At 40.4% G+C, this 16,302-nt stretch overlaps 1 protein-coding gene across 3 annotated transcripts in view; it reads left to right on the forward strand.

The window, feature by feature from the left end:
• The first annotated feature begins 9,112 nt into the window (after nt 1-9,112).
• The window catches only part of ANKRD11 (ankyrin repeat domain containing 11), a 320,143-nt gene continuing 312,953 nt past the window's right edge, over nt 9,113-16,302 (forward strand). For 2 of the 3 annotated variants that reach the window (XM_074286178.1, XM_074286176.1), the window contains exon 1: nt 9,113-9,557. The gene's annotated coding sequence lies outside the window, so the exon portion shown is untranslated. The remainder of the gene's footprint in view (nt 9,558-16,302) is intronic. The other variant, XM_074286177.1, reaches the window with a different exon arrangement.

Below are 16,302 nucleotides of genomic sequence, written 5' to 3' on the forward strand. Positions count from 1 at the left end.
TTCTTGTAGGGTATTATCTTCCCCAATTAAGCTTTTGTCCTCACTTTTTAAGAAAGACTTAACACAAAATAAGTTTTAATAAATGATATTTATCTGTTCATTCCAATTCATTAACAGTACTTAATGAGCCTATTTTACCTATTGATTTCATAATTGTTATTATTGTAATTATCATTAATAAGGATGTTGTTGATGATGGTAGCCTATCATTTACATAGCATTTTAAGGTTTTAACCTCCCAACAATCCTAGAAAAATTTTATTTTGGCTTGATTATGATATCTATATGTGTCTTTCCTTGATGGATAGATTCAGAGACCTTAAATTTTGTAAACTTCATAACATAAAAATAATAAGAATTCTGGCCACAGAAAGCACTTAGATCCATTTTGAAAAAAGTATTTCTAAATTATCTTCATCGTATAGTGGACATTAGGGATTGTGAAAGGATTTTTAAGACCTTTCCTTTTAATTTTTCTGGAAAAATGAAGAAAATATTTCTCAGCTCAAAAATTTCTTTGTAAAAACTTCACTGATATAGTAAATGCTTAAAAATATTAAATTGATTGATAATGTTGAATCTTTTAAAAACTGAATAAATAAATGATAAAATAAATGAATAAACTTTTCACTGACTGCAAGGGTTTAGATCAAAGACAATAGGACTTTCCAGACCTTTCTTAGGGAAATTAATTAAAACAAATCAAAATCAAACAAAGAATGCTTCTGGTCATGTTTAGATTGTGGCCTTCCCCATCCCTGGACATATTGGACTACTGACCTTTTACCCCATTTCCAGGAATTGATATGATCACAGGGAGGAGTCCCTTTTCTGTTTTTGAGAAGAGTGGTAACTTAGGAACTGAGTAGTGAGTATTGTTTTGGAATGTGAAATTCAAATTGTACTTTGACATATCTTTTACCTTCTTCAAGATTCCTATAAACATTTCCGTCTAAAGGGCATGGAAGGACTCTGCCAATTTGGATCTTTAATTAAAATAAAAATTAATAAGATTTTATTAAATACCTATTATGTCCCAGGTACTTAAGTGTTGAGGATATAGAGAAATTCGAGAATACAGTGCTTGTTCTCTAAAAACTCACAATTTCATTGGGAAAAGATCTGTAATTGTTATATATAAACAAGATGAAAACATGATAACTTGGAAATAATCAAGAGCAGGAAGGAGACTCAAAGGAAGCCAGTAAACAGGTACCTCAGGTATGGAGGAACTCTCCAAGTATGGGAACAGCTAGTGAAAATAAACTGAATTAAGGAAATTAAGGGTATTGTGAAAAGTCAGAGATACTAGATTTTGGATTATATGGAGCATAGTAAAGTGAAAGAAGACTGGAAAAATAGGAGGGGAACAGAAATATCTTGTGCATAGAATAATGAATGTTCAAATAAATAAAATTGTTCCTGGCAAGTTTATGTCTAAAATGCAAAGTCCCATATTAATATGTTTTGTCTGACAGTATGAGCCAATATGAATGACCCATCCATTCAGTTAAAAAAAAAAATAACAACAACAACAAAAAACCTCAGATGGGCAATTTTATGGCCTTTATAAATTACTTGAGTTTTTACTCCAAATGAAAGAATTGATTTTAACATAGCCATAATTTTGCCTGGGCCCTTGTTCACTTGAGCAATTACTCCCCTTTACTCCCCTCCCCCTTCCCTTCTTCCCCATTAAGACTACTGAAAAAAAACAAAAAACTGGGATACTTTTGTTGTATGCTATCAAGTTTTTCCTACAGGGAATTCAGGCAATATATTTTCCTCAAAAGGCCCTTTGTGAAATGCCTTGTCTGTCCTGTTTTGAAAAGGTTTGAGTCTGTGAACATTCAGGGTATGATGTAAGAGTGAGCTTTTAAATCAGTTTTTGAGTTCTGCCTGATTCTTGGGATTGTTTTATAAAATACAAACAAATTTGTCTTTTGCTATTATCATGGCACCTACTGTTGTATGATTTAGTTTAATGTTTTAATTCTATACATAGATTTTTAAATTGTACCCTCCATAGAGTACAATTTTTAAAATCAGATAAACATTTTTTAAAAAAAATCAATCTAGAAGACTTTTGAAAATTAAATCTCTGATTTTTATTGGTAACAAAAACCTGAGGTGATTACTGAAAAAATATTGCATCAGTAGATATTCTGATAGTGGAGACATTGTGTACTAATTACAAAGGAGATGTTAATTATATCAAAGATAATTGAAACTTGATTCATTTTTCAAATGGAAACAAATTACTAATGCCACAAAATATTGGGCTTTTATCTATAGAAACATGACTCTAGATTTAATAAGAATTCCATCCCTAGATTTCTGAAAGTAGTTTTTCTAAGTTGTGGAAGGATGTTAGGTTAAAATTATGCTAGGTAATAAAGTGGAATTAGAAGAATTCCAGTTCCATTTTGGCCTCAGACTACAAATGGCTGTGCGACTCTAAATCATTTAACTTTCAGTTTTCTCATTTGTAAAATAAGCTGGAGAAAGAAATAGCAAACCATTCTATTATCTTCGCCAAGACTGAACAACAAACAACAATTTTCCCTATTCCCTTATTCCTCTGATGGTGAATTTTGAAACCCCTTCATGATCTTGTAGAAAGGTAATTTTTCAAAAGTTTCCATGGCTATAAAATTCATCACCTACAGAATGTCTGAGCCTCTTTGAGAGCCTAGCTGGGATAGTCCTTGGACCACAGCCTGACAGTCCATTGCTGGGTCCATAACAGCTTTTCCAGTTTCATGAGACCTGTCAAAGTTCCAGCTCTGCTGACAGCTTCAGGGTCACTTTAACTTTTATTTTCAAAACATATGCATGGATAATTTTTCAACATTGACCTTTGCATAGCCTTGTGTTTCAGATTTTTTCCTCCTTCCCCCCACCCCTCCCACAATGCCACGCAATCCAATATATGTTATACATGTTAAAATATATGTTAAATCCAATATGCGTAAACATATTTATGTAATTCTCTTGCTGCACAAGAAAAATCAGATCAAAAAAGAAAGAAGATGAGTATGAAGACAAAATGCAAACGAACAACAAAAAAAGCGAATGTTGTGATCCACATTCAGTTCCCAGTCCTTTCTCTGAGTGCAGATGACTTTCTTCATCACAAGATCACTGGAACTGGTCTGAATCATTGTCCTATAACATTGATGTTGCCACGTACAGTGATCGACAGGTTCTGCTCATTTTATACAATAATGGAGTAGATAGGACTTTAGTGAAAGAATTCACACACAAATAAATGGGTGCTTATCTGGACTCCATCTTCAGTGGCATGTGACACTTTGGAATTTCTGGACTCTGATCAGCTGCTTGCATGTTATCAATGAGTCTTCAGGAATGGCTGGGAGAACTGTAACCTTAGGGAACATGTGGTCTAGTGAGTGAAGTCCATAGGATCCTGAGTTTGAAGTCTATTTAAGTGACTTAAGTCTTAGCTTCTGGGGGGAAAGTCAATGTTGTACTGCCTCTTTTCCAGGGTGGTTGTGAGGAAAGTACTCTCGAGTCCTTAGAATGATAGACAAAGGTGACACAATTTTACTAGTGGCCATGAAATAGCTAATAAACCTTTCTTTTCTGAACAATTGTTTGAGAGTATAGTTGATTTTTAGTGCAAACTGATAATAGCTTTCATTTGCTCTTTTTTGCATGACATTACAAGGACACATGGAAAAGAATTTTTTTTTGAAATATTGACAGAATTCAATATTAAAAGTTCTGAGTTGACACTCCTGAAAACTCCTCAGCCCTGGCACCAGTCAAAAGTACTACTTTTGTAGTACATTTGTACTGCAAAAAGTACTACATTTGTGCTCCCAAGGTCTTTGGCTTGGTTACAAATTTGGGAAGAGGTTGAACAAGGCCTTACAAAAGTTTCAACTTATTTGCCCCTGATAAACCTAAGCAAATCTCATTTACTTTGAGATAAAACCTATTTCAAATTTATGTTTTGTATCTTGATTTGAAATCTTGACACAAATTAATGATATTTATTTTTCAAGATTAGTTTTTCTAAGTGAAATAAGTCTTTTTTTTTTTTTTTTCTAATATTATTTTCTGCAATTAGGGTAAAGTGATTGCCCAGGGTCACAGAGCTTCTAAGTGTCTGGATTCAAATTTGAACACAGGTTCTCCCCGCTCCAGGGCCAGTGCTCCATCTGCTTTAGCACCTAGATGTCACATGTCCACCACTTTTTTAAAGGGTACTTCAAATTGTCAGATTTTCATAAACAACAGTGAGGAAAATCCTTTTGAGACTTAAAATAAAAAATGTTTTTATATGAACCATTCACATATGATTTCTGGGTTGTTAAAACAAAAGATTATATACTGAAATGTTCAGCTTCTTTACATAGACAAAAAAAAAATTATAATTTAAATTTTTAAAAAATGTCTTTTTTTCTGAAGGATACTAACTACCCAATGTCAGGCAAACCCAGAATGTAATTAGATCAGTAACATTTGCAAAGGGTTCCAATGATACTGAAATCATCCCCTACTACTATTTTTCAGTTCATAGTAGGCATTTAATACATGCTTGTTGATTTTTACTGTTTTCCACTTTATTACAAAGGGGATTCAGAGTAATAAGATAAAGTTTTGTTGCACAGCTACAGAAAGCAAACTTGGGTGTTTAATAAATGTTAATTGATTGATTGGTTTCATACATGGCTTGGAAGAGGGCATAAATAACTTAAAATTAAAATGCTCTAACTGTAACATGTACTTATTTCATTCTGAGTAACATTGTAAACAAGTTCAACAAACTTCCCTGTCCATTAAATAAAAAAAAATATATATATTGCTTTTTTTTTTTTTCTTTTATATCAGGAACATTTCCTCATATTCTTTCCCCACCTCCATCCTTTTCAGTCAATAGAAAAACATGCAAAAACAAAGCTGTCACTACTTTGGAAATTGTTTAGTGGTTGCCATTATACCCCCAGTGAAAAACAATGGAATTAAAATGAATTCAATTAGCATTTTTTTCCACTTATCTAAAATTGTTACTTGTTTGGTGTAAGTAGGCAAAAGTGTTTTATCCTCAAGCTTTTTTAAGATTACCAGAAGGTGGGAATCACTTTTTCTTGTGGGAGGAGCCTTGAACAGCAGGCAGGCAGGATCCAGAAAGGATCTGTTGTAGTTTTTTTTGTGTCCCAGTGGCCTGGCTTGTTGAATTGAACCAAACAATGGAAGTGGGGGCCTCTTTCTCCTCTTCCTCTGCCTTTCTTTAGATAAACACACAATCCTTTCCAATGAGCATAAGTTTTGACTAGGATTTATGAAATTGCTTACAGGATTTAGGATTATTTAATACTTTGTTCTATTTTAATCCAACCTGGAAAGAATGTTTTTAAAGCTCACAACTCTTTAGTATTCCACGTCTTATCATTGTCTATATTCTCTTTTGAGGTATAGATCATTTCATTCCTGAGGATACACATTCCTGTGTTTCTCCATTAATCTTTCTTAGAGGATCTACCTCAAGAAGTGGAGGATTTCCTTAAGTCAGCAGACACACTCTGGGGAGGGAGAGGGAGATGAGTCATTATCAACTGGATTTTAAGTTTGGGGGCTTTGTGTGACTTTGGGAAAATTGCTTAACCTGAGTCTTAGTTTGATCATATGTAAAATGAAGATATTGTATTGGATGATACAGTGTCCTGGTTCTAAATCTCCTGAGTACTACTCCTTTCCCACTCTAAACATGTCTTTGACTAAAATAAAAAGCACATTCTTTACTTGTCTCTTAACATGAGTTTACTTTTTATTTTCAAAGCCCTGCGTTTATATTACATAAGTGAGGGGTATTGCTTCTGAATGAATAATTCCTTCAAGACTCTGCTCAAGAAAGTAGTTTCTGCAAGAGGCCTTTTCTGGTCTTCATCCAATCTCTGAGGTTAATTTTACTTACCATTCCCTAACCAAGTATTTTGTTGGCGTGAACTTACTTTTGGCTTTCCTCCTTAGAATAAGAGCCACTTGAGGGCAGGAACCTACAGTGCCTAGAACATGTTTTTAATTAATGCTTGTTTAGTTCTGTTGACTTTATAGAATTTGAAATTTGCCTGAATAGATAATATGAATATCTAGCAACTAGATAACATTTTTGCAAATCACTTTATGAATATAATTTCATTTGATTCTCCCAATTGTGGAAAGCAGTTGAGAAAACTTAGGCCACTGACAGAGAGCTGACTTGTTCAGCTAACAAAGGATCTGAGGCCAGATTTCAAGCGAGAGCTTTTTGAATCCATATCTAGGGAATTGTCTTATGCATCACATAGCAGTCTCCAATTCATGCTTTATTCATACTTATAACGGGATGTTTCTTGCATAGTGAAAGGTTATAAAGAACCTGTGATCTTTCACTGTGTATACCATCAATAAGTTAAATGAAAAATTTATACACACTGAGCATGTCACAACTTGTTATTAATATGGAAAATGTGAAGCTAAGAGGGGTTAGTCTATTCTTTGATATTCACACAAAGAAGGGAGGTAACTAGTAAATAGTAATACTTTGCTCAAAGTTTTGCCATCGGTAAATTGGGGGTTGGGAGTAGGTTACATGACAACAAGTCTTTCAATATTAAAATCCTATAATCATACTACCTCTAAACAGACTGGCAGCCAGTACAATCCATCCCAGGACACATGACTTTCTTCTAAGTCCTTCATGTGTATAAGACTGGGGCAAGGGTGAGGAAGGAGGTGGGTAGAATACTCAGTATTTGGAAATGGTGGGGTACTGCTCTGTACTTGGGTCTTAGAGTAAATGGTATTTTGGGGGCAAGGTGCAATGGTCCGGTCTAGTTCTTCTGAAGGGCTCAGAATAAGTCCTTGTCAGGATAAGCAAAAGTCCTTGCCCCACATTGTGGACGCCAATATGTGAAGTTCTTGAATTGTGAGGGTCCGGTTATCTGCTCAACTATAATCCTTCTCTGGGAGGAGATCTGTAAAATCTTTTCCTCTGTGCACAGGTTTCTTGGGAGCTCTGAATCTCTTCCAGCTCTTGTCCTTTCTCAAATCAGTCTCCTTTCAGCCTGCCTGGCGTCAAAACTCTATCCCACAGTCAATTCTCTCAGACCCAATGCTGCCCTTCTTTTATCCTCCCAGAGAATGGGCATGTAAGGACTCAATGGGGCGTGGAGAAATACTTCCACCAATGAACTTGCTCCTCTTAGAATTTCTAAGGTGTAAATTCCCTTTAAAGGTCCCAACCAAAGGTCTGAGCCAGAGAACTGTCAAGTCAAACTGAGTTCTCACCTTGTAATTGTCCAGACAACCTGAGTTCACCTTGTCACTGTCCAGACAACCAGAGTTCTCACCTGGTAATCCTAACATCTCCCCCTTTCGATTTAGACCTTTTTTCAAAAAGGGATTAAAAAAGGATTACCGGTGAGAACTCAGGTTGTCTGGACAGTGACAACCTGAGTTCTCACCTGGTAATCCTAACAGCAAGGGACAGTTTCACATAGTCTTATCAGGCCAGTTTCTCCAGTTGCCTCCTCCTTATCTAATATTCAAAGCTAGTATAAGGGAAAGAGCAGGAGGTTCCAACCCTATTTAGTATCTAAGGCTCTTCATTATTTTGTCCCAGCCCCCTGACCAAGTTTATTGCCCATTGCTCTCCTTCGGGTACTCTTATTTTTCAGTGTTTGTACCCAAGGTTCTGCACGTATTCCTTCTTCATCTTCAATCAAGCCGGGGCCATCTCCTACAGAAAGTTTTCCTGGGCTCCCTGAACAGTCACTGTCCTCTGAGGTTCAAATACCAAGCCCAAGCAGTGTGTTCCTTTCCATTCGGCCACACCTTCACCCTCCCCGCTCTTTCGTCTGTTTCTTTTCTTCCTTTTTTGACTCAGCCTCCCTCCCCAGCGGCCACTTAATGTTTTAAGACTTGGAATGATTCCTAGTCAAGTCACTGTCCAGTAACACCAATTCTAGTTTTTCGTCATAGTATTTGTACTACTCCTTGCCTTTCAGGATTGAGGGGAAGCGTTTTCAAAGCAATAACATTTCTTTAAATCAACCAGCATTGATGTACCTCAGGGACTCCGGCAGGAGCTAGGGCCCAAGAGGGACTTTGGACAGCAGCTCTTTCACTTTAAGGGGCCTTTTGGACAACAAGCACTTATTGAGACCTCACTCTATGCTGCGAAGGGCGATTTTTAAGAGATGAGAGAAGAGAGTAAATCTTCCATTTCTCAAGGCTCTTGGGGATCTAGAAAGCAGAGGATCTTTAACTTTTGACTGGGAGCGCCGGACTCCCAGGCCGGGTAGTTTAAAAATAGTTTTAAAAGTGAAAATGCACGGGATTGCAAAGGAAACCCTTCACAGGGGAGCCCTACACAGTCTCCAGTCCAGGGCAGGCCTGGCCCCGCGCTTCGGCACTGCCGGGGGTGGGGCGGCGGGCGGGCCGCGTCAGGGGCGGCTCCCTGAGCCCCATGTTTACGCGGCGAGATCCAAGGACGCTCCTCCCGCCAGGAAGGGCCAGCCTGGGCTGGGCTCCCCGGAGGCCACCCGGGGATAATGCAAGGACAAGGCCCGCCGTGACCCTGCAGGGTTGGGCGCTCGGCCCTCGGAGTAGGAGCAAGGGAGGTCGAGCGATATCCCAGGCCAGGTCAGGCCGTGTAGGGCCAAGGAGACGAGAATCCCAGCGAGTTCCGCTCGAGAGCTCCTCTACTTTACACTGGAGCCCTGCGCCGCTCTCCCGATCATTTCCGGCATCTAGAAAGGACCAATCACCAATGAGAAAAGCTAAAGAACCACCCAATGACCAATCCGGGCTGGCAGCCAATCCAACGATCGCCACCTCGCGCGCCCACCCTACGTAGTTAAACACCGTCGAAAACAGCCGCGACCAATCGAGCCTCTTCGTCCCGCCTCCTGTCTGTCCTCTGGGGGAGGGGAAGGTATGCCCATTTCCCCACTCCCGCCCCTTTGCCCCCTATTAGCGCACTTCCTCCCCGACGGCGTGACGTACCCAGTCTCTTGTGCTCCGTCCGACGGGCCAATCACTTCGGCGGACACGGCGGGCCAATGGGAGTGCGCGTCTCATGTGAGTCTGCGGCCGCCGCAGCCGCCGCTGGGTCCTGGAAGTCAGAGGCCGCCTTGGAACTGTGCGCTATGGATCGGGAGCCCCAGGCGAGGAAGCGCCGCCGCGAAGTCTGCGGCCAGACGGCCCCCTAAGAGAGCAGTCCATCCTCTCGTCCCGCCCGCGTCAGCCGCCCCTTCGCCGTGGGCCGTCGTTTTAGGGGCGGGCGCGCCTCCCGCCCCGGCTATCCCGGCCTCCGGCGCTTGATTCTTGCAGTCGTCGACTCCCGGGGAGGCCGAGGCCGGCGGCGACGGCTCGTCATTCCCGCGGCTGAGCGGGGCCTTCGCAAGCGGCCCCCGCGGCAGACGCGGCCCCTACGGCAGACGCGGCCGGGGCTTCATGGGAAGCGGCCGCCGGGCTCGGGCCTGGCGTCGCTGACCCCGCTTGCGCCCCGCGCAGCCCCGGCCGGAGCGAGCGGCCTTCTGGAGGTAGGAAGGGGAGGCCTGGTCCGGGCGAGGCTCGGCGGGCGGTGCACGAGCCCTCCCTCGGGGCCCGCGGGTGGGGGTGGGGGCGGGGAGCCGGAGTCCAGGCCCGGGGGAGGCGGTGGCGGCGGCGGGAGCGAGCAGGCGGGGCGTGGGAGAGGCCTCCGCGGAGCGGGCCCGAGCCCGCGGGACGGGACGAAGCGAGGACGACGACGAGGGGGTGTGGTGAAGGCCGGGCAGCGGCGGCGGCTCCGGGATACCCGCGCCCGGCCGCGTTGCGGAAGCCACCGAGCCTCCGCCAGGGATCCCAGGCCCATTGAGCAGCGCCGCGGGAACCCGGGAGCTGCTCACGGGAGACGGCTGGGACTCCCGAGGGGGTGGGGCCGGAGCGGCGACCCCGAGCAGGGTGGGCTCCGGGGCGGGGGAGGGGAGGCAGCGCCAGGGAGGGGGAGGGGGCCCCCGGAAGGAGAGCGGGGGCGTCTGGGGGCTGCGTCGGGAAAGGGGGAGGAATGCGGGGTAGCCAGCGTCGGGCTGTGCGTGTATGTGAGTGCGCGCGTGTGAGTGTGAGTGTGTGAGAGAGAGGAGGGGGAGAGGGAGGGGGAGGGGGCAAGGGGCCGGGAGCTGCGGAGCCTCCGCGGTAGCGGCTCCTACTGCAGATCGGGCTTCAAGGAACAATGTGAGACGTTGCCTGAAATGTTAATTTCCGTTCCTCATTTCATCATCCTCTGGCTGGGTGGTGTGTATGTGTTTTTTTTTTGTGTGTGTGTGTGTGTGTGTGTGTGTGTGTTCGTTCGCGCGCGTCAGTGTGTGTGTGTCTGCGTGCGTGTGTGTGGTCGTTTTTGCTACCACAAGTCAATCTGCTAGGGATTGGGTTCTTATTGTTTTTCTTCCTTTTTTTTTTTTTTTTTTTTTTTTTGAGGAGCCAAAATTCTTCTCGGTGCTTGCATTTCTTATGGCTCTGTTCTAGTTGCTCTGCCTCTGTTATTTTCTTTTCAAAACACGTTAGTCTGAAAGTACTAACTTTTACTGAGTTTGGAGGAGCTGATCCATGGCTTTGATAAAGAATACTTGGTGAGCTGAAAACCCTGTGAAGATAAGGCCTCCTGAGGCCTTGGTACAGGTGTGAGTTTACCTATTGTGGAATAGTTTTCTTTTTTTTCTCATGTGAGTGTTGAAAGCAGTGATTTGAACCATGTGCTAAACATCCTTTGCCCTTTTCATTTTCTAGAAATGAATTGTAGTATTTAGAATTTTCCTACCTTCCCTCCTTGGTCATAAGTGAAAGGCTCTGATTGGCCTTGGAGGCAGGAGGACCTGGATTTATGTCTTTCCTAAGACCTATAATAACTGACAATGGAGAAGGCATTGAATAGCTCTGGATTTTTAGCAACTCTCTAGGACTAAATTAGGGAATTTCCAGTTGATCATAGATATGGAATGGAAGGCTCTTTTGAAGATCTTATTTCCAACTTTGTTTTGCAGATGAGGAAACTGGGCCCCTGAGAGGTTATGACTTGCTCCAGGTCACAAAGGTAATAAGTTTCAAAGGCAGGACATAAAGATAGAAAAGTCAGTTCTCAAGGAGGTTGTGTAATTTTGGCGGTGCTGGACTACTTATATGGGGGGGGGAAACCCCAAAATCTTTTCCCTGGAGAGGACAAGATAGTGAGCACCTGGCATGGGCAGAATCATGATGGCCTTTTTGTAGGAGTAGGTCCTTGAGATGAGCTTTGTAATTGAGGCCTTTTTACAAATCAGGCATGGGGGATTGATTACCTTGTGCAAAGTGATATGTGAGGGGTAACAAATAGGCCAATTTAGCTGAACCATGGAGTTTGTGAAGAGTGAGGGCAAAAGCTTTTTATTCCAAAAAAAGGAATTTGTATTAATTGCTGAAACTGATAGAGCTCTTTTGGAACTTTTTGAATACATTTTAAGTAATGATAATGATCAAGAGAGTTGTTTTAAAAATATTATTTGGCACTTGAATTCATATTAGTGTGAATAGGAGAGACTGGAGACAATAAAACCAATAAGGGCCCAGGTGTAGTATATGGCAGAACTGGAATCTGAACAGGTTTCTGGATTCCAAATCTAATGCTCTTTTCATTATACTACATTATATATATAGGGAATATATACATTATATTCTCTAAATTAGTAGGGGGAGTTCCACATATAGCATTTCCCAGAGGAATGAAATCCATCTTGTCTTGCATTTTTCCTTCCCCTTCCCCCCAGGGATCTGAGCTATAATTATATCAGCTTTTTGGAAGAGGTGCCATTGCATATTCCTGGTTTGGGCAAATTCATTCAGTGATATAATTTAGGGAGTTTTTAGTTAGAACCCTGAAGTCATTTGTTTGTTTTTTTCCTGTATTATTACATTAATACTCTTTTTGATCCACTGGATCAGTTCATTGAAATATTAGTAGTCTTAGAAGATCTATTAGTTATATTGTGAGAGTTGCAGAAGCAATCTTAGGTTGGTTTCCAACTTAAAGGTGGAAAATATGTTGTTCACCTCCAATTCTCAAACTTGAATTGAACAGCCATGACCTTAGTCCTTTTTACATACCTTCCCCTATTCAGCCATTCTGTTTCTGTATTTTCAAGATTAAGAACAAGAACTTAACTATGTTGAAGATAGGTCGAGAAGGGAACAAAGGCCAAATTGGTCTTTTTTCCCCCTGATTTTGTGGATGTCTAGTGAATATTTAGTGAAAAGCTACTCAAGATACTTAATTCTGTAATTTGATCCAAACCGGAAATTTTTTTTTTAAAGTGAAATTGTTTTTCAATTCCTTATTTGCAGTTCTGATTGTGTGGCAACTGTTTAACTTGGAGTACAACTGTCACATGTTTTTCTATAGCTTCTCTGTTGACTAGCCATGTTAATCACACTGCCTTTCATCTTACTAAAACCAGATGGGCTGCTTATGACTAGTGGTTGTCATTTTTGCTATGATTATCATGTTGACATAGTGACAAATAGAACTTTCTAAAAATTCAGTTAGAAAAGGAATTATGCTATTTACATTTGACAATAATATTTATAAAGCTTTGTATGGTTTGGGTTTTAAAGCAGTCTTGACATATTAAGGTTATGTTTCATCACTAAAAAAAGGATACTCATTTTACATATGGGCAATGAGCCCTTTATCAATTAAATAATTAGAATGTATCAGTAAATGCTAGTTCAAAGAAGGATCTTCATCAGTTGCCAAAATACAAATGTTTTGGTCTGTCCATTACTGCAGATCATTCAAAACTGCCATTTTAAGGCTTTTTAAATAGCAAAATATGTACTAGTTAATAGTTGCATAGCAAAATATGATTTTTCATTGTACCAATGTTTGCCAGTTTGTCATTGTGATTAAAATTTTAAAATACTTTTTATGTGTTCTGTGTATGTATATGTATTCATATCTTCATAAAACACCTGTTGCCTATTTAGGGGTTTGAATTGAAATTTTGTGAACTTTCTTCAGTCGTATCTTGAAACTTGTGAATCTTATTTGATCTCATCTTAAAACTTGGTTGGATATGTGCTTGCTAGTAGTAGAGAGGCTCCCTCCACAAGAAAATGGTGAATATTGATGAACCATAGGCAATAGGGCACAATTAAAGATTCTTCAGCAGCAGAATGGCATGGATAGACCTACATTTGAGGAAGAGCATTTTGGCAGATGTTTGGAAGATGAATTGGAGGAGAGAAAAAATAGATACAGGGGAACAATTAGAAGACTTGTCTGGGAGAGAAATGATGAAGATTTGAAGTATGTTAGGTGGTTTTTTGAGTGAAGAGAATGGAAGACTGGTGTCACAGGTAGAATTTGCAATGATTGTCACCTAAAGGGAGATGAGTAAGGAAGAGCTGCTGGCAACTAGAAAGCTATGAACTTGGGTGACTGGAGGAATTGTGGCACCCTGCCCAGAAAGGAGTTGGAGGAAATTTAAGGAGAAGATGAGACTTTGGAGGCAGAGGACTACTTTCATGGCTGGTTATTTGGGTTAGTCAGTAAATATTTATGAAGTACCTACTATGTGCCAGGCAATGAGCCAAGTGCTGGAATACAAAGGTAAAAAACCTGTAAGGTTGCAGTCACTTAAATTTTCTGAGCCCCATTTTCTTCAGCACTAAAATGGGGTATTAACCCCTCTTTTCTCTTACAGCTCTAAATTTTGATATTAGGATTTTTTCTTTACTTTTGAGAGTCTGCCTAGATATGGCAATTGATCCTATGATGCCATCACTGTGTGGAGAGAGAAAAAAATTCTGACTTTGTACCCTGGACAATTTGAGGAATGGAGCATACAGATACAAAGAATAAAATATAGTAGAATATTCCTATTGAGTTTGCATTGAAATGTATAACTATAATTATAAACTGAAGGAGTACAAAAATACATAAGTTCCTTTGGTAAGGAGGACACTAGCTGTGATGGGATATGAAATGGCTAATGCAGAAATTCTTGAGCTGTGTCTTAAGGAAAAAGGACTCTTGACTGGTAGGTGAGGAGGAGGGACTTTGTGCATTGAAGGCCTGGGGGCTGGGCAGTGCAGAAGCTGGGGCCGAATACTAAGAGTGTGAGGGAACAAGGCCAGCCAGTTGGGCCAGATCCCATAGTGTAGGAGGAGGGTGGAAGGAGAGGTTTGGGCCTGGCTGTGTAAGGCCTTAAGGTTTTTTTTTTTTATTCTAAAAGCAATAGAAAGCCAATGGCCTTGATCTAGTAAGTGAGTCACATGGCCAAATCTGCAGTTAATGGAAATTAAAGAAAATTATTTTGGCAGCAGTTATAACATGTACTGGAGGGAGAGAGACTAATCTGGAGGTTCGTCCACTAATCTGAGTGAAAGATGATGAGGGTCTGAAATAAGGTGGTCTTTGTGAGTAGAGAGAGGAGGTATCAGATTGAGAGATGTGGAGATAGAAAGGGCAAGATTTGTCAATTAATTGAATATGAGGGGTAAGGGGAGAGTACAGTTGAGAAAAATGCTAAAATTATGAACTTAGGACAAGGGTTCTTAACGTGTGTGTGTGTGTGTGTGTGTGTGTGTGTGTGTGTGTGTGTGTGTGTGTGAGAGAGAGAGAGAGAGAGAGAGAGAGAGAGAGAGAGAGAGAGAGAGATACATGTGATTCATGGACAGTCTTGAAATTTATGGACCTCTTCTCACAATTGTCTTTTTAAAGGCACAAAATAAAATTCAAAGAATTGCAAAGGAAACCAATCTTATTGAAATACAATGTAAAAACCCCTTGTTCACAGATTCCAATTTAAGAACTTGTTCTAGGGAAATCTGCCATGTTTTGCCTATGTTTGGATTAATATGCAGGAAAATTAATTTGAAATGTCTATAAAATTTTGGTGCAGAAATGAAGTCCAAGAAGAAGGGGATATTTTTCATCTAGGAGTCATCAGCATAGGAATTTATAGGATTGAATAAAATGATCAAGCATATGAGAGGAAAGGACTATGTCTGGAACCTTGAGAGGAACCATTTGTAGAGAGGGGAAGGCATTTAGCTGCATCAAATGTTGCAGTGAGGTCCTGAAGTGATAGGATTGAGAAGAGTATCAAACTTGGAAATTAAGAGAAATATCATTGGTAATTTTGGAGAAAACAGTTTCAATTTAGTGATCCGTCATATTGTGAAAGGGTTGTGGAATGAGTGGGAAGAAAAGGAAGTAAAGGCAATAAATATAGACACCTTTTTCTTGGAGTTTGGTTATGATAGAATAATAATAGCTTGAGAGGATGCCTGTACCTAGGGAAGTCCTGGACTTTTAGTAGGGGACCTGTAATGGAGTCTGCTACTTGGTGAGACAAAGGGGAGGAGGAGGGCGGAGCAGTGGGATGAAAGCTAAGTGAGCCAAGTAGGAGGATAATCTAGTGTCTCTACTAAAAACAAAGGACAAATTTATACTAAATAATAATAATAATAATAAAAAGCTTGTTGATAGACTGAGTTCTGTTTTCCGGACATTATTAGGAACTTATATTGTAGAATTCCTTATGTGTCATTTGGCCCCTGCAAAAAAAGAAAAGTGTAGTCATAGGATTGAATTTTCAGTCTCAAGTTTCCTGTTAAATCTCTTCTTCTTGGCCTTTTCCCCCTCCCCTCCAAGAACAAGGTTGAATTCATTCTCAGGTTGATAATGTGAAGCGTATCTAAATTACTGTATCCTTACCATCTGGGTAAATATAAGATTTAAGTTTCCAGGACTGCCCTTAGCATCTGTGTAGTCAATTATTTTTTATTCTAAAAATCAGTAGGCAGTCTTTTTTTTTTTTTTTTTTTAACTTGTAAAAAAAAAAAAACAACAACAACAACCCAGTAAGTACTTGTTAGCAGTTTAAAAATGAAATCACCTTATTTAGGATACAAAATGTTCTTATTGGTAAATTTAGACTAATTCTTTTTCTGTTTGTCATAATTAAGTAAAATTCAGAACTCTACTAATGCTGTTTTCTGGAAAATATGATCTTTATTGAATGGTTGAAAAGTTGAGATTTTTAAAATGCTTTAAGAATTGGGGTATAATAACAACTTCATTTAAAGTGAAATGGAGTAGCCAGCAAAATGATCTCATTTTTGCTTTCACCTGATTCTCTTCAGTAGCAAGTAGGCATCCTTGGATCCCTCTTCCTAATGATGGTGGCTTCCAGACTTGGATTTATTGTAATGATTTTTCTGGGAGTCAGTAATATTTCTTTTTCTTCTTCTTCTTCTTCTTTTTTTTTTTTT

The sequence above is a fragment of the Sminthopsis crassicaudata genome, chromosome 2 (assembly GCF_048593235.1).
Source record: "Sminthopsis crassicaudata isolate SCR6 chromosome 2, ASM4859323v1, whole genome shotgun sequence".
NCBI classification, from domain to species: domain Eukaryota; kingdom Metazoa; phylum Chordata; class Mammalia; order Dasyuromorphia; family Dasyuridae; genus Sminthopsis; species Sminthopsis crassicaudata.